The sequence below is a fragment of the Molossus molossus genome, unplaced genomic scaffold, assembly GCF_014108415.1.
Source record: "Molossus molossus isolate mMolMol1 unplaced genomic scaffold, mMolMol1.p scaffold_m16_p_3, whole genome shotgun sequence".
Taxonomy (NCBI): domain Eukaryota; kingdom Metazoa; phylum Chordata; class Mammalia; order Chiroptera; family Molossidae; genus Molossus; species Molossus molossus.
Genome location: NW_023425366.1, coordinates 81,616,305 through 81,635,409, shown reverse-complemented (window position 1 = coordinate 81,635,409; position 19,105 = coordinate 81,616,305). Strand labels below are relative to the sequence as shown.

The 19,105-nt window shown below is 40.6% G+C and overlaps 2 long non-coding RNA genes across 4 annotated transcripts; one reads left to right on the top strand and one right to left on the bottom strand.

The window, feature by feature from the left end:
- Positions 1-6,494: 6,494 nt before the first annotated feature.
- LOC118642395 lies at positions 6,495-18,286 on the bottom strand. Of its 3 annotated transcripts, XR_004961705.1 has the most exons (5): positions 18,260-18,286; positions 17,957-18,167; positions 17,570-17,708; positions 8,377-8,420; positions 6,495-6,557 (listed from the first exon to the last, which is right to left on the bottom strand). It is a non-coding gene; the product is annotated as an uncharacterized LOC118642395 (long non-coding RNA). The 3 variants fall into 3 exon arrangements; XR_004961706.1 differs by lacking the exons at positions 6,495-6,557; positions 8,377-8,420 and adding an exon at positions 12,849-13,206; XR_004961704.1 differs by lacking the exons at positions 6,495-6,557; positions 8,377-8,420 and adding an exon at positions 16,948-16,992.
- On the top strand, positions 9,232-17,196 carry LOC118642394. The gene is made up of 3 exons (XR_004961703.1): positions 9,232-9,391; positions 10,091-10,188; positions 16,971-17,196. It is a non-coding gene; the product is annotated as an uncharacterized LOC118642394 (long non-coding RNA).
- Positions 18,287-19,105: the final 819 nt, after the last annotated feature.

The following is a 19,105-nucleotide window of genomic DNA, read 5'->3' as shown; positions in this document are numbered from 1 at the left end:
CGTCCTCACCAACACTTGTTATTTCTTGTGTTTTTTTGTAATAGCCATTTTAACAGGTGTGAGGGTATTTCTCATTGTGGTTTTGATTTGTATTTCCCTGATGATTAGTGATGTTGAACATCTTTTCATATACCTGTTGGCCATTTGTATGTCTTCTTTAGAAAAATGTCTATTCAGAACCTCTGTCCATTTTTTTAAATTGGATTGTTTAGGGGTTTTGTTACTATTAAGTTGTGTGAATTCTTTATGTATTTTGAATATTAACTCCTCATCAAATATATGATTTGCAGATATTTTCTCCCATTTGGTAGGTTACCTTTTCATTTTGTTAATGGTTTCCTTTGCTGTGCAGAAACTTTTTAGTTTGATGTAGTCCCACTTGTTTACTTTTGCTTTTGTTGCCTTTGCTTCTGGTGTCAAATACAAAAAATTCATTGCAAAGACCAATGTCGAGGATCTTACTGCCTATTTTCCTCTAGGACTTTTATGGTTTCAGATCTTACGTTTAAGTCTTAAATCCATTTTGAGTTCATTTTTGTGTATGGTGTTAGATAGTGGTCCAGTTTCATTCTTCTGCATATGTTCAGTTTTCCAAACACCATCTATTGAAGAGACTGTCCTTTCCCCATTGTATATTTTTGGTGCCTTTATTGTAAATTAATTGACCATATTATGCATGGGTTTATTTCTGGGCTCTCTATTCTGTTCCATTGATTTATATGTCTTTTTTTTTTTTTTTTTTTTTTGCCAGATCCATACTGTTTTGATTACTAAAGCTTTGTAATATAGTTTGAAATCAGGGAGCATAATGCCTTTAGCTTTGGCTATTCAGTGTCTTTTGTGGTTTTATACAAATTTTTAAATTGTTCTCTTTTTGTGAAAAAATGCCATTGGAATTTTTATGAGAATTGTATTGAATCTATAGATTGATTTGGGTAGTATGGACATTTTAGAATATTAGTTCTTCAAATCCATGAGCATGGAATATTTTTCTATTTATTTGTGTCTTATTCAATCTTTTTCATCATTGTCTTCCAGTTTTCAGTGTACAGGTTTTTCAGCTCCTTGATTACATTTATTCATAGATATTTTATTCCTTTGGGTTCAGTTGTAAATGGAATTGTTTTCTTAATTTCTCTTTCTGATTTTTATTATTGATGTATAGAAATGCAACAAATTTCTGTATATTGATTTTGTATAATTTTCCCTTTTTCACAGCTTTTTTTTTTTTTTTATCCTCACCCAAGTATATTTTTCCATTTTCTGTACAGATAGAGTGGGAGGGAGAGAGAGGAAGGAGAGAGAGAGAGAAACATCGACGTGAAGGGACACATCGAGTGGCTGCCACCCGCACGACCAACCAGGGCTGGGGACAAACTGCAACCGAAGTACATGCCCTCAGTGGGAACCGAACCCGGGTCTCTCCGGACCGCAGGCCGACGCTCTAACCACTGAGCCAAACTGGCCAGGGCCCTTTTTCACAGCTTTTAATGGCAAGAAGCCATTATCCCTATTGTTGGAAATTAGTTCTCTGCTGGGTGTGAGCTCCTGACACAATGTGTGTGTTGTGTGTTTTAGGAGAAAGAGAAGGAAAAGAAGAGGGAAAGCTGATATGCTGATAAGAAAATTAACAGGAAAAGAGATATTAATCCAAATATTAGTTGGATAAAAGAACAAATGGTCACACCCAAATAGAGATTTCCTGTGCCTCTTCTGTTAAAGTATCAGCATTGACAAGGTGCCTCAGATGATTTGTCAAATGCCTCAAGCTGACTCTCTTTCCTGCCTACACAGATTGTCAGGATTTCTAATGGAAAGAGGGTTCCCTTCATGTAAGATATTCCCAAAGTCCACCTGTAACAATAATGAAAAGCTAGAAATAACTTTATTTACAAACACTTGAGAGGTTGTTATTTTTTTTCCTTTAACATTTTTTTTAATATAATTTAGATATAAAACTATATCTGTTTTCATGCAAGGAACTCTTAGGCAACCTACATATTCTCTATTGCTGCAGTTACTTTTTCTTTTTCTCACCTTTCCTGAATATCATATGAATGAAGCAAATATTTATAACTCGGTTCCCCACCCTATGATGTATCTGTACGCACAGAATACAACTAAGATGTGTGCACACATGTGGGTGCATGCGTGTGTTTTCCATAGTGATTCTGGAGTTTTTTTTCTTGAACGGATGTCTGGGTCATCCAGTTCTATTTGAAATATTTGTCTGCCCTTTGACTTTATTTTATTTTATTTTATCCTTACCCGAGGACATTTTTCCATTTTTTGTTCAAATAGAGTGGGAGGGAGAGAGAGAGAGAGAAACATCGACATGAAAGGGACACATCGAGTAGTTGCCACCTGCGCAACCCAACCAGCGCTGGGGACAAACTGCAACCGAGGTACATGCCCTTAGCGGGACCCGAACCCAGGTCTCTCTGGACCATAGGCCGACGCTCTAACAGCTGAGCCAAACCGGCCAGGGCTGCCCTTTGACTTTCAAATTAGTGATCACCTTGGGCTAAAGTTGAAAGGTTTAGCAACAACACAGGTAGTGGGACTGCTTCTCCACCCCATCCTGTCAGAAAATAACAGCATGTCTATAGCTCAGATACAGTTTTTTGAACATAGAATTCTTATTTTTTTCTTTTCCAACAATTTTATTTTTTTCTTGAACCTTCACGTATATTCACACACACGTGCATGCATATGCACAGTTACACACACTGAGCTCTCAGCCCTAGTGTTGGTTGGACCTCTAAGTTTACCCAAATCTTCTTGAGCAAACTGTCTGAGAGAGGCTGGTATCTGGCAGTTTTGGGATGTTTGTTTGTTCTCAGGATGAGGGTCCATTAATCGGTAACTCTCCCACAAAGTCTGTTCCACTTAGCTGATGTGAAAACCTTTTCATCCTTCTGAACCTTTGATCTAGGTGAGTTGAAGATCCCTCCGGTCAATTCCTGTGCTGGAAGCCTCGGAAAGTGAGATCTTATTAAACAAGCCAGGCCACTTGGGGTTTTGCCATTATCTGTGAATAAACACACCAGGCACTGGCTGCTCAGGGCCTGGGGCACTCTCCTCGTGTAACCCCTCAAGCCTTCTTTTCTAATTCCTCCTAATTGGCTCAGCAGCTCAGATAGAGGAATAGCCTAAGGTCTTATTATGCTGGCCTACCCAGCAGCACACACCAGTTTTTATGTTCTAGTCTCACACACCAGCCCCTTTTTACCCAAGGTGCCTATGAAAGAGCCCTCATTCATTTATACCTCAAATTGCATCATTTTTACATCTTGGAAGCAATATGACTTAGTCCCTTCCCCAAATCATAGGTCTCTTGATAGCACTTCATTTCCCCTGGTGTGATCTCCTGGGTCTCATCCACAGGTTGACATTCAAGCCTTTACAACCCAGTCTATGCAACAAATAACTTAGCCTTAGCCAGACCCTGTGGTACTGTGCCCAGGGGTTAAGACTAGGATTCATCTCTGGAAGTTGGGTGGCAGGTTAATTTTTAATTTATCATGGTAATTATTATTCATTAACTTACTTAAGTCATATGATTTTGTGTGGGTCAAATATGACATCATTTAACCTTTACATTTTAAGGATAGAGTTTTGTTATATGCATGTATGCATAACCAATGGACATAGTCAACAAAGCTGGGAATGGGGTGGGGGGATGGGGAGAAGGGTGTCAATGGGGGGAAAAGGAGAAACATCCGTAAAAAAATACATTAATAAAAATAATTTTAAAAAACCATAATAATAATGATAATAATAATAATAATAAAAACAATAGAGTTCTGGAGCCAGACACTGAATTCTATTTTATTAGCTGTATGATTTGGAACAAGTTACTTAACCTTTCTGTGTGAATTCTCTTCATTTCTAATGGGTATAAGGATAATTGAGCAGGTCCACACCCCTTTATTTGCATTTCTGAAATCCACAAAGCTCTAAAACTCACAGTTTTTTCATAAGGTTGCTGCAAACTCAGTAGGAAGCAAACCTTGACCTGAACAGACCACAGTCTATTTATAATCTTTATTCCACTTAGTGTGATTACTCATATGTGTGGCTGATTATGTGTGATTATTGGTGATGATTATATGTGATTATCAGTGCTGCCACAAATTCCTTTGGGGATGGCGTATATATTCTTTAGTACAACCTATCACCTTTCTAAAATATAAAAATTTCTGGAATTCAAACCATATCTAATCCCAGCAGATTTGGAAAAGGGCCTTCGCACTTGTACTTTCCATTTCAGAGAGTTGCTGTGAAGATTGAACGTGGTAATCTATTGCAAGTGCCTATCGTGTACAGTCATCCCTATGTATCCAAGAGGGATGGGTTCCAGGACCTCTGAGAATACCAAAATCTGAGGATACTCAAGTCCCTTATATAAAATGGCATAGTGTCTGCATATTACTTATGCAGGTCCTCCTATATAATTTAAATCATCCCTAGATTACTTAGAATACCTAATACAATGCAAATGCTTTGTAAGTAGTTGTTATACTCTACTGTTTAGGGAATAATGACAAGAAGAATGTCACTATTTTTTGTTTGTATGTGTTCAGTAGAGACACAACCTATCTTAGATCTAACTACATAGCACATGTCAGCAACAACATAACATTTTTTCTATGAATATTTTCAGTCCCTGTTGGTTGAAATCACAGGTGCAGAACCCACAGATATGGAGGGCTGATTATAAGTCGCTAGTTGTTACAGACCCCTGAAATATGACCTTATTCATTAAATTGTATTTATTGAATTCCTACCATGCGCCAAAGTGAGTGGAGGATGATGGTGGTGGGAAGGCAGGATAAAAGATGTCACCTTTGTCCTCAAGGAGCCCTGCTCTAGTGAACGACAGATGTGCAGGGTGAGGAAAGCTGGGCGAGAGGGCAGGTGGCCTTGTAGACATGGCTTGCCAGAGAGGGACCTGGAGCCTGCTGGCATGGACACCAGCTGAGCCAAGTGATAGGCATGCAGATGGATTTTCTGAGTAAAGGATCAAGGATGCAAGAGGGTGGCTGCTGTACTTTGGGGGACTGCAAGAAGTCTTGTAGGACTGGGTCCATGGCAGGGCCATAAGAAAAGGCAAACAGGTGGGAAGAGAGTGCAACCTGAAATGCTTGATGAATCAGTGAAAGAGTTTGGATTTTACCCTGGAGGCCATGGACACATAGCCAAGGATGAGAGTGACATCTTTGAGTATATATGTGTGTATATCCTTAATATGTCATTATTTATTTTTATTTTTATTTTTTATTCCTCACCCAAGGTTATATTTCTATTTGTCATCAGATAGAGTGGGAGGGAGGGAGGGAGAGAGAGAGACAGAGAGAAACATCGATGTGATAGAGCCACATCAAATGGTTGCCTCCCACACAACCCAACCAGGGCCAGAGACCAACTGAAACCGAGGTATGTGCCCTTGACCAGAATCGAACCCACATATCATTGGTCTGTGGGCCGATGTTCTCACCACTGAGCCAAACTGGCCAGGGCTTAAGATGTATTTATTTATATCAGTTACTATTTGTTTAATATTAATCAGTATATGACTTTGTGTGTGTGTGCACATATTATTTCCTCTCCTAGATTAATATTTTCTAGTATAGTCTGTGTAACAGAATAGACAAAATATTTAAATAACTACCAAAATGCATAATATATTAATTGTCCCCCCAACTATGTACACTTGATTTTTTAACTGATAAATTAGGCTGTCCTCTTAGAGAAAATATGAAGCACTTCCGGTTAATGCTGATGATGTAGGAACAGCTCTTGAATTTGCTCTTATCATTCTTGTTGATGATTCTCTCTTTGAAGTCATTTGACCAAGTTAAAACATTTAAAATGTTTAGCCCATTAGTCTTACTTATGGTTTTATCATTAATGATATTTAACTAGAAGAATGACATCTTATTAAGGAAATAACCCATCTGCTTCAGGCCCTTGATTCTGCAACAACACTTACTGAATTATATGAAAACAAAAACAAACAAAGCAATTTATTTATAATAGGGAGGAATAGGAATTATTTTAGGGGGTTCTCTTTATTTTTAATTGAATTTATTGGGGTGACATTGGTTAATAAAATTATATAGGTTTCAGGTATATAGTTGTATAATACATCATCTATTGTATTGTGTGTTCACACTAGGGTGTTCTTTTTAGAATAGTCTTTATTATGTATTTATTACTTTAATAATTTTTATTAATCCCTACATTCTCATCCCAGAGATCTCTTCTGTGGCCTTCTTCTTGTTATCCCATCCAGTCTAACTGTGGGGACACAGAAAACAACTGAAAGGCAGCTATAACGTCCCTTATGAACCAGGCCTGCTTTCACGGAGGGAGTAATACCGTTTATGATGGTTCAAAACCAGGAAGGGAATCTTCATACCTGCCCTTAGCTGAGCAAGGTGGAAGAGTCGCAGCCACTGCAGCCTGGTGACTGCTTGTGAGGCACTGGTGATGGCAGCTTAGACTGTGACACTCCGTGGGGGCTCTAGTCACTCCAAAAGAATTGTGAAAATCTGGGGGAGAAAGTGTCAACTTTAATTTTCACTTAATTAAAATAGCTATTCTATAACATTTTTTAGTGGTGGGACTGTGGGGTGTGTGTGTGTGTGTGTCCGCACACCCGTGCACGTGCATTCTGGGAACCCAAAGAAGTAGATGTGTTAGGTGACAAGCATAAGAGGAGTTTCATGCCTAAAAGAATCTCAGCTGCAACAATGTCTCTAAGGAGAGGGTTTAATCGGATGACCACTAAATGTGCCTTTAAGTTGGAAAACTGAATAAGGCTGTTGGTCACATAAACAACCTCCTGCCCATGATTTCTGCTGCCCCAGTGGTTCTTTGCCACAAACGCTCAGGAACAAGTGCCCATTATTCAACCAATTGTTTGTCACCTTATACCTTGTTGTTAAAGTCCTTATTGAGAACATTAGTATTAGACAGATTATTAAGTCAAATTAACAAACATTTATATATGGCTTAGATTAATCTCTACCTTCCAAATAAATAACACGTAAAGACAGAGTTGCAGTGATGCCAGCATAACCTGAGGGCAAGTGGGGAATTACTTTCCTGCCCTATGTATGTGTCTATACTGAAACCATTAACCCTAGACTTGAACATTAAACAATGAATGGAGTAGTGGCATTCAGACTGACCTTTCTGATTTCCAACTATGCCCCTCTTGGTGTAGTAGATTGTCTCCAAATATAGCTACCAACAGTTCTCCCTATTTCATTCATGCATGTGGCTTCTCCATCATTATGTTGAATCTGTTTCTTTCCCCTTGAATCTGGTTGGCCATGGCTTGCTTTGACCAATAGAATGTGACCTGGCAGTTTCCATTTTTGCCCTGATGGAAATCCTGCCATGTAAAGAAGTCTAAGCTATTCTACTAGAGAGACCATGAGAAGAGAGGTCTTGGAGAATGAGAGGCCATGTGGAGGGGAACCAAGGTACCCTGCCAATGACCAGCACCTACAGCCAGATGTTCACGTTAGACCATCTTGATTGTCTTACTGCCGGCCAAGATCCCACTGACACTTTGTGGAACAGATGACTTGCTCAGCCAGCCCATAGAATCATGAGTAATTATAAATTCATTTTTTAAGCCACTAAATTTCGGGGTAGTTTGTTACATAGCAGTAGATAACAGAAACCCTTGGTGTGGCTCTGGGCAAATGATTTGACTCTTCCCAACTTCAGTTTTCTCAGTCTGTAAATGGGAATCATACAAATGATCCCCGCCTCACAGGTTTGTCATGGTGACCAGTAAGATAATATAAGTAAATATACTGGGTACACTGTACATTGAATTTAAAATGCTAGCTGTTGAATTCTTATTCCTTCTTTATATCCTCCCAAAGAATCACTTGTTTTACCTGAGGGCTTTTTGTTATAGTGCAGAGGGAAGGCAGGTTCCTATAAAAGGTATACATGCAAAGAAAGCCACCTCAATCATGACATTTAAAACATTTTTCTTGGTTATTTTTCTCTACATTTAACCCTTTTTCTTTTGACAGTTTGATATGTATACATGTATGTATGTGGTGAACTATTTGCAAATATAGAAACATTTCGATGTTTGGTTGAGAAGTTCTCTTCTAAATTACTTCATGTAGGTCATGTAAATGAAAAGGTTTGGACATGGAACATATTCTCTTTTCTGCTTTTAAGTATGGAGCTGAAAATTATTATTTCAGTATGGAGTTTTACATACATATAAAGCATGTAGAACAGAGTTTGGAACATAGTAAGTTCTTAATAAGTATTAGCTGTTAGTATTATAATAAAGGCATGTCCCCTTTCTGTAATCTCTCCATTCCCCATTATCACCTGCTCCAAGCTTTTCACGGAGAGTTTGGCTTCATCTCAGGGGTCTGAAAAAGAGATAAAGGACCTTGGAGTAAAATGTCTCATCAGGTGTGGTCAGAAGTATGTCACCAGGCAGAAATTCTTATTTTATCTCCTCAATTCCACTTAAGGGGGGCAAACTGTGTAGTGGTATGTGCTGGCCTACATCATAGGTAAGAAAGACAAATATACAGTTGTGGAAAGGAAAGATGCATGAGGATAAAAAGGGCAAAAATTGTGTGTGTCAGAGAGAGAATGGGGAGGAAACATACATGAAAAGGAGGGTAGATGCTGTCCTCAGAAAGGATAAATTATAAGGCTCTTCTGTTGATACATTTTAATGAGAATGAAGACTAATCATCCTCTTAGCATAGAAAGGTCTTTGCAGAAGCATTTCAGGAATTTGTGTTCTGCAGATGTTCTCAAAGATGCTGAATGTGCATTACAGAAGGCTCCCTCTTAAGAATGACAGTTTCTCGGGCATGTATGTGTGTGTGGACTAGGGAGGAGGGAAGAGGCAGTTCAAGGGGAACGTGTTCTAAAATGCTTATGAACAGAAATTCAAAATCAGCTTTAGAGTGGGTAGTAGAAACTCTGAACTACCTCACAAGCATTTCTTAATGTAGCATATGCTGTGAGAACATCTGCTAAATGGCTTCCAAAGCGTGCTGGGTCCCATAAGGGTTATGATAAGCAAATGGTCCTCGCCCACATGCTTTATCTCCTGGGGTTCACACACATTTCTGTTCATGATTCTTCCAGGTTTGGGGGTGCCATATCAGTCAAAGACAGTTATATTTGCGGAAAGAACTATCTCAAGCTTTGGGTCCGCAGCAGGGCCAGGCCTGCAGCTAAGCCCACAGCAGCCATGGAGCACCTGCACCTCCTGCCAGACACCCTCAGCAGCCTGAGCCCCTAGATGGCCTGTCAGGTTCCCAGAGGCAGTTCTTCAGGCTTTAATGAATAAACAAATTCAAGGTTACATATTAATAACAAGGTAACATTTAATGTTATCTCTTCCCATCCAATATTTGATTTTAACTGTGGACTTCTACTATAACTCAAGAAAAGAGACTAATGAAGGGATTTTGTTCTTAGGGATTTGGGGGAGGGTGTATATAGGGAAAGACCCTGCCAAGGTCCATAAAAATCATATCTTTAAAACATTCACTAAAATATTGGCAGCGTATTCTTCAAATTGCACATAATGAGCTTGTATTCCTTTTATAAAGGAAAGAGTAGACTTTTTAAAATAGAAAAACTGATGTTCCAAATGCAGCCATGTATTCCGCCTACAGATAAGACCACCCAGGCCTACTTGTCTAAATAAAGGTATTCTTCTCTCCATCCCATGCAGGCTAAACGTTTTTAAGTTTCTAATCTGGTAATACATATATTTTTCAAATCATTAGTTATTTGTCGTGATTTGAAGATACTGCTAGGATCAGTTTAGACAAATGTTATACCAAGGAGATAAATTCTTGCCTAGTGTCTGTCTTCCTCCATCTTCCAGGCCCGCATATAGATTGTCCCAGGGCCGAGCACTCGTGGGCAGTCTCACTTCAGCTCCTAGTCAGTGACCGCTCCAAATCTGAATACTGCTCTTTCCCTATTTCACTCCACCTTGCTCACTTCCCTCAAAAAAGAAGAAAGAATCTCAATGAAGCTGACTCACAATTTTCCTCTTTGTCTTTAGATAAGACCCTACAGAAATCATCACAAGAAAGTTGGTGACTGCCCTGGCCGGTTTGGCTCAGCGGTTAGAGCGTCAGCCTGCCGTCCAGAGAGACCCAGGTTCGGTTCCCGCTAAGGGCACATACCTCGGTTGCAGTTTGTCCCCGGACCTGGTCAGGTGGTATGGGTGGCAACCACTCGATGTTTCCCTGTCACATCGATGTTTCTCCCTCTCTCTTTCTCCCTCTCTCTCCCTCTCACTGTATCTGAACAAAAAATGGAAAGATGTCCTTGGGTAAGGATAAAAAAAAAAAAAAGTAAGTTGGTGACTGGCCTCAACTGAAGCAGAGCCCAGTCAGTGTCTTGCTGAGAGTATATACCTAGGGCACACTGTGAGAGAGAGAGAGAGAGAGAGAGAGAGAGAGAGAGAGAGAGAGAGAGAGAGAGGAAGGAAGGAAGGAAGGAAGGAAGGAAGGAAGGAAGGAAGGAAGGAAGGAAGGAAGGAAGGAAGGAAGGACCTTTTCTTAATTCTTAGTTATAGTGTTGGATCCCTGACTTTGCTATATTAATTTCATTTTATTCTTGTGCTCCAACCATCTTTTCTCCTTTTCATATATACGGGAGGGCCTTTATTAGAAAATTCTTTAATCTTGTCTTTTCCAGGTTAAGCAATTTGTTTATTTTAGCTTTTCTCATTGGTCCTATTCTCTAGCTATTACAATTAACTGATTTCCTCTCACTTAAATCCCTGGTGTTGAGGAAGATCAAATTGTCTTCCAGTAAGGATCTGCCCTGACCTGAGAGTAATTACACAGTTGATTAGTTCATGAGCCATTTGTGCTATTTAATTCTCAGTAAACAGGCTAGCTGGCACCCTGTAGAATTTTCCTGGTGACCATTAGAGATTGGGCCAGCACTAATGAGTGGTTGAACTCTCATAGTAAATCAGAGCATCAGACAAACAGTGTTAATATTACTGTTACATGCAATATATATGTCACAAAGTAGATTAATTATAAAGTGAATCTATACTGCAAGCTTTCTCTATTAGGAATAAATTTCTTTATTTAGGAATAAGTCAAATACAATATTGACAAGGTTGGAATCAAATGTTTTGCCTCCATTTGTGTAGTTGCTTTGGAGACTTCTTTTTTTTTTTTTTTTTTAATCCTCACCCGAGGACACTTTTTCATTCTTTGTTCAGATAGAGCAGGAGGGAGAGAGAGAGAGAAACATCGATGTGAAAGGGACACATCGAGTGGCTGCCACCCGCACGACCAACCAGGGCCGGGGACAAACTGCAACCGAGGTACATGCCCTTAGCGGGAACCGAACCCTGGTCTCTCCGGACCGCAGGCCAACACTCTAACTGCTGAGCCAAACCAGCCAGGGTTGCTTTGGAGACTTCTTTAAAGACCACCCCACCTCTTGTTTTTAGACACTTTCTCCTTCACTCTTAGCATTGAAATCTAAGGACTTTACAGTATCAATTTTTTTCTTTCATATTTAACTCTTTTTAATTGTTGATACTATTACACATGTCCCCCATTTTCTTCCCCTTTACCCACCTCCATCCAGCCCCTGGCCCTCCTCCCTATGGCCATCACCACACTGCTGTCTTTGCTCATGGACTATGCATAGATGTTCTTTGGCTAATCTCTTCACCTTCTTCCATCCAGTCCTCTCCCTCCCTCCTCTGACCTCTGCCAGTCTGTTCCATGTATCCATGCCTCTGGTTCTATTTTGTTTATCAGTTTATTTTGTTCATTAGATTCCACATATTAGTGAAATCATATGGTATTTGTCTTTCTCTGACTGGCTTATGTCACTTAGCATAATAATCACCAGGTCCATCTATATAGTTTTTTAAAAAAAATCCTCACCCAAGGATATTTTTCCATTTATTTTCAGACAGAATGGGAGGGGGAGAGAGAGAGAGAACAAAAGAGAAACATTGATGTGAGATGAACACATTGATTGGATGCCTCCCGCACGACCCCAACCAGGGCCGGGGACCGAACCACAACTGAGGTATGTGCCCTTGACCAGAATCAAACTTGCGACTCTTTGCTCCGGGGCCGATGTTGTAACTGCTGAGCCAAAGCGGCCAGGGCAGATACAGTACCATTTTATAAGGTCACAATATTATAATGCCAGGGAAAAAATATTAAAGAAGAAATCCTTAATATGCAAAAACAGGGTACTTTTTCCTATCAGTACAAAGTCTATATTTTTAGAAAGCTAGAGTCTGTATGCATCACAGCCAAGGGCAATGCATCAAATCTGAAAAATAAACAACTCCAGGGGTCCTTGGACCTATAGCTGTCATTCTGTATCAGTAGGGTCTGTCTGTCTGGGGAAGCATTTATTAATTAATCCCCTCACTTGAGGTCATTGCTGCCTTTCTTTGCTATGTAGACTGTACTCTTGCGTCTGGCTTTACTTAAGTTTAATATTTAAACAAAATGTTTACCCTGGAAGGATTTTTTCTGATGTGAAGCCAGTTGTGTCTGGAATCATGATATTTTCACAAGCTATGTGTCCTTACCAGACTCATAGTCCTTGCACACATGTTCTCCCTTCAGAGGTTATGCACCAGAAAGGAGAAGAAAGGAGAGGCAAGGCCAACTGACCCCCTAATAGTGCGGCACCCACCCGCCCTAGGGGTACTCCATCTCTCAAAGAAAGGGCTCTAAGCCTCAGCATAATTTAAAACTTTTGGAAGCTGCTAGTAGGCAAATGACAGAAACCAGCTATTGTGAGATATAATATGTGTTCTTTATTTTATTTGCAGTGGTGGTAAAAATCCACATTTCAATTCTATTGTTTTCATGGTAGTCTTCATTTCCCTTCCTCCTCTTCTTCCTGTCCCCTTTTCCAGCTCCTTTGCATTCTCCCCAAATAATGGCCAGATTCCCATAGGACTCCTGAAGAAGGTCAACAAAGCCACCGCTATTTGCTGGCTCTCTTCCAGCGATTGCCCCAGAATAAGGCAGCTGGCCCTTCGTCGCAAAATGCTCTCCCTCAGTGGGCTGCCCCGTGGCAGTTCCCAACACGGCTGGACTTCTGGCATGAGCACAGAGGCCCCATGTGTTGACGATCTCAGAGGTAGCGTCTTCCATCCCTGAGAGAGCCGATCTGGAGAGAAGGAATGTGAGGAGGATGTGTTTATTTGAATTCTAGCCAATTTAATAGCATCTAAAGGTTTTTGTGTTTTTTTAATGACATATCTTTTTTTTTTTACAAGGTTCTTGGGGAATGAGCCAACTATAAGAGAATGTCAAAATGTATTCATACTGAACATGTGGACTTCCTCATATGTCAAAGGAGGTGGTTGGACTAGATATTTCTAAGACCACTTCTAGCCGTAAATTCAGCTGTACAAAAATCAAAGTGGTATCAATGTACACAGGGACCTGCAAACCTCCAGGGAGAGAGGTTTATTCAGAGTTGAGGAAAGGAGAGTTGGGGGAGGACTGGACCAGTTACTGCAAATGATAAGTGTATCATATTCCCATGACTCCCCAGACCTGGTACCTACAACTCAATTCAGGACTCAGAGAGACAAAGAAGCCTGCCCCAGCCTTCCTGGAAATTGGGAGTAGAAAGTGAAAGTAGGGACCATACTCCAAAGTGAAGAGTGTTAAAGCACCTGGACTGCGCCTGAGATACTGATCTGTGGTCATTCAGAGAGATCGGATGATTTAAGACTCAGTTACTGCACCAATGTCAAGTTAAGCACACAGCTCTGCCTTTTTACTAGCTCTGACCTTGGATAAGTTACTTTGAACCTCAGTTTTCTCATCTACAGCAGTACTTCCTTTGCAGGGCTATGTGGGGATAAATGAGATTAAGCAATATAAATCCCACTTTACATTATTATTTTTGTTATTATTGTCATTGGGGTCACTGGCCTAGAAACTGATTTGAGGCCTTCAATCTAGAGAATTATGATACCAAATGAGCCATTAACCTAAAAGAGCTATAATAATTGATGAACAAGAGAAGCTTTTTTATTAGCATAAATAAAAAAGCCAGGAATCAGCCCGGCCGGTATGTCTCAGTGGATTGAGTGTCAACCTCTCAGTGGACTGAGAGGTCCCGGTTTGACTCCTGGTCAGGCACATGCCCAGGTTGTGGACTTGATCTCCCGTAGGGGGCGTGCAGGAGGCAGCTGATTGATGTTTCTCACATCAATGTTTCTATCTCTCTCTTCCATCCTCTCTCTCTAGAAAATCCATAAAAACATTTTTTTAAAAAAGAGCCAAGAATCAGTAGTAACAATAAGAAAAGAATATAGATGGTCTTTGAGTCCCAGTAATGAAACCAAACACCACTCTTCCCTTGATTATCCTCTACTTTGTATTGTCTAAATGTGGACTAGCCAGTTGTAACCCAAATAAATCTGGGGTCCACATGACCTGGTCTTCTTTCTTTTCTCATTCCTTCAAAGAAAGTCAATGCAGTAACTCTTAAAGGACATCACAGGAGATTCAATTAATAACCCACAACTTTAGTTTTAATAGTCCCAATGTCTCTATGTCTTATACCTTGTAGTTACCTATCTCCATCTACCTGTATAACTCCTACCCTTATTTCAAGGCCCCATATATCTGATCACCTTCATGAAACCCTCCATCTGTCTCTGGTTATCCACCTTAAATGCACTCAGCATGCCTTCACAATCAGGTCTAGGACTGAAATGTCACTCTGAGCCTGCTATTGGCCATGAGTCTTGCTCCCACACCCACTTTGGTCTGCCTTAACTGATCAGTAACCTGGGCTCTTCATGACTTTTCCAAATTGAACCTTTGTTGCCACTTTTCCATCGGATTTCTTGTTCTTTTTCAACCTGGTTTTTGTTTGTTTCCTTAGCTCAGACCTTTGCCTACATTGTGGAATGTCTACCAAGTGTGGTTCTGAGCCCCTAAATATTATGTTCCTGGTACCTGTTCTTTGGTTTCAAGAACTCTGGTCTTACAAACCATGTCCCCACACCCTGCCATGGGTCACCTCCTAGCCAGAGGTGCCTGTATGAGTAAGTTCTTCACCTTCCTGAGCAACCCCAGCCTCTGATTTTTTGTCTCCCTTATAAGATTTAGGAAATCTTTACTACAAAATGAGCACTTCTTCACCTACTTAAGTTTAATGTTTTAATATTATAACACTTGTGTATATTCTAGTGATTTCTAAATATAAAAGTTTTTTGAAAGATGGGGCCATATAATTTTTTTAGCTTCTCTACAGTGTTGAGAAAAGTATTCAATAGACACTTGAAACTTATTTGTTTACAGGGTCCTTTGCAGAATGTTCTAAGGCATATCTATATTGTACTGAATGTCATTTTGTCCATAACTTGGGCTTAATATTAGGTAGAATGGCTCTGCTTTAGATCATTTTGACATAATGCAATCCCAGAATAGTTAGAGGTGATATGCCAGGAATGACCACACTTAATCTTCACAGTAACTGTGTGAAATGCATTCCCACTTCACAGATGATATTCAGAAAAGAAAGTAAATTACTTTCCAAAAGCCAACTGCTAATAAGAGGGCATCACTGAGCCCTGGCTGGTTTGGCTCAGCAGTTAGAGTGTTGGCCCGCAGACCAGAGAGTCCTGGGTTCAGTTCCCACTAAGGGCATGTACCTTGGTTGCAGTTTGTTTTTGGCTCCGGATGGGGTAGTGTGGGTGGCGACCACTCAATGTGTCTCTCTTGCATCAATGTTTCTCTCTCTCTCTCTCTCTCTCTCTCTCTCTCTCTCTCTCTCTCAGAAGGAGCTGTCAGAGCCCTAGCACCAGGAGTCCAGTGTCCTTTTATATGTTCCACATAGGAAAACTGTTTCCTTCCCAGATCCTCAGAGTGCAGCTTGCTATGTCACTAGATCTTGGAGACTGGGATGCTAACAGTTTGGTGTCACTTTTAGGACACCATTGTCAACTGATGGGATGGTTTCCAAGGAGAATCCCATGAGTCACTGAAGGAGCAGACATGCAGGGTAAAGAAGCAAAAGCTGGGGAATGTCCTGACCCCACCAAAATTTACAGAATATCTTTACCCACTCGCTCTATACCCAAGAGCACCTTAATCAATAATAAAATGCTTTAGAGTGCTAGATAGCTCTATTACCTGGAAAGTGGATAAGGAGCTCTTTGTACCGAAAGCATCTGAAGAAGCAATGAAGGACAAAGATGGGGCTGGCGGCCACTGAAGATTTAATTTTAGAAGTACGGCTCAGGGAGTTTTGTACAAAAACAGATATCATCTGAGTGCTGCACTATTTCGGCTTTATCTCCAAGTTTTTGTATTGTAAACGTCTGTGTGTGAGTGTGTGTGTATCATCTGTTGCCCATATTTTTGTGAAATGCACATATTCAATCACGCCATCAATTTAAGGTTTTAGGTGTGATGTTCCTAAATAATCCCACAGTAATTATTTGCCGTTGTAAATGAATACCTCATACCTCCCTGTCTTGATCATTGGACTGCACAGAACACAGAAAGCGTAAGGGAGGAATAAAGGAAAATGTTGAGTTTTCCCCCTACTCCCTTTCTGTGCCATTGTCAGTTCCATGCGTGACTGTGAGGCTGTGGGCCGAGGGCAGCCAGGGGACACACAGATGAGAAAGCCCAGTTTACAAGAAGCTGTCTTTGTTGACTCTCTTGTGTTTGCCTCTGCTTGTCTTTCCCTATTTCCTTTGTAAGATAACAGCATTGGAACCAACATAAAATTGTTGTAGCTGTTTTATTCCCGAGGGTAAACATAACACTGGATGTTTGTCATTGTAGACAGCAATAAAGATAAACTTTTAAAGAAGACTTGAAAAATATTGTTAAAGCATTAAGTTGAGAGAAAGGCTGGAAATCTTTTACCCATACATGCTTCTTTCCGTTTTATCTTAGACCCGCAGGAGTAGCAGGCAGACTAGAGAAAATGGGAGGAAAGAAAAGAAGAAAGACGAGTTGACTTAACCTCAAGTTTATCCCATTTTGATTTTCTTATTGCACTCTCTCCTGTTCAAGTTCTGTATTGGTAATACTTGAAAATGAGTACTTCAAAATTTTATTTCCACTTCTAATTCTTGATTCTTCTCCTTATAATTGATATTGTAGTTAATTATTCTCTATTGCCCCCTCCAGAATAAAACTTGATAGATTAAAGAAAAGGCTTTATTTTCTTTTTTATGTATATTCTTTTTTACTTCAATACTAATATCAAATTAACCAGTTAATACTGGAAGCAGTAAATCAATCGTTAAGCATTAACTTTTGATTTCTACAGACTGGTTTTTACTCTGTTACTAGAAATATGATCTTGGGCAAGTTAGTTAACCTGTATGAGTCTTGTTTTCTTCATCTATGAGAGGAGGATTATAAAAGTACCGACCTTATCAGGTACGCTATTTATTAATGTGTTTAGGTCTCATAACGCAAAGGAATAATCTCACTGTTATTCCCATTTTATAGATAGGACATTTAGAAAAAGTCAGTTAGTAACTTACCTGCCTCTGGACACATGTTAAATAAGTGCCAGAGTTGAGCTTAGAACCCAGGCACTCCAGGTCCCGAGCCCACTTTCTTAACTTCTAAGTTGTTGCCTCGAGGTGTACCCCTTTAAGGCCACGTCCTCAGGTCCTGTTGCTGGTGGAGGTAGGAAGAATTCAGAGTCAGTGCCCAGGCATCCTCAAAGAGCACCTCTGCCTGCAGCTTCCTAGTCCTCAGAAAGCCCTTCATCTGTTATGAGTTAGATTGAGTTGAATTATATCCCCCACCCCAAGTTTATACGTTGAAGTCCTAACCCGTTACCTCAGAATGTGATCTTATTTAGAAACAGGGTCATTGCAGAAATAATTATTTAAGATGAGATCATATTTGAGTTGAATGAGCACCTGATCCAATACAACTGGTGTCCTTAAAATGAGGAAATCTGGACACAGACAGGCACACAGGGAGACTGCTATGTGAAGATAAGAATTATGCTGCCACAAACCAAGGCGCTACCAGAAGCTGGGTGAGGTGCCTGGAACAATCCCTCCCTAGTGGCTTCAGAGGTAACATGGCCCTGCCGGCAACTTGATCTCAGACATCCAGCCTCGGGAACTGTAAGATAATAAACTTCCATTGTTTCAGCAACTCAGTTTGTGGTACTTTGTTATGGCAGCCCTAGCACACCCCAACCATATGCACCTAACCTGGTTAGACTCTTCCCACTGTTCAGTCAGTCTTCTCTTCACCTTTCTCAACTCTCTATCTTAATCCCCTGGATTGCTTTCCCCACCCTTTCCGCTGCCTCAGGCTCCTCCCCTTCCTTCTGCCCTCTGAGGCCAGGGCACCCCTAAGGAGACCTTTCATTGCCCTCACCCTCCTGTGACCTCTGGCTCCTTTCTTCCCCAGACTGTTGCTCTTCCTACCATCTGCACTTCCGCTTTCCACGGGCGTGGTTGGTCTTTCTCCTTTTCTCTCTTCCTGTGTACAGTGTTCATATTCATTTTTATCATTTCAGGTGTCAGCCCTGCACCATTAACCCTGAAGCTTATTCCTGTAACTCAGCTTCTCTCCAGAGTCCATGGTCCTCAGTTACAACTTGCTTGACAATCAATTCCACCTGCTGTCTCTTCTGTCCCCAGTGCCCTCTAAACTGCAGAAGTCATCTGGCCCTCTGCACCACCTTCTTCTCTCGTCTCTTCTTCCCAGACAGCCAGACCCCAGAGCTCTCCTTCTTTTCCATGCCCTCCTACAAATCAGTCACAACGTCATCCTGATTCCGTCTTTGCAGGGCCTCTAACACACATGCTTTCTAATCTCACCAGACCATTTCACATCCTCCCGAACAACTTCAGTGGCTTGCTTACTACCCTTCTTGCCTACTCGCTCTAGCTTTCAGCCTTTTTTCATATGCTGCCAGAGTCACCTTCTCACATAGAATTATGTTCATGTCACTACCTTAGCTGTATTGGACCCTGGCTGCATACACAGTAAAGGCCCATCTTAACTGACATTCAAGGCTCCCCTTTAATATAGCCCTAGCTTACCTCCAT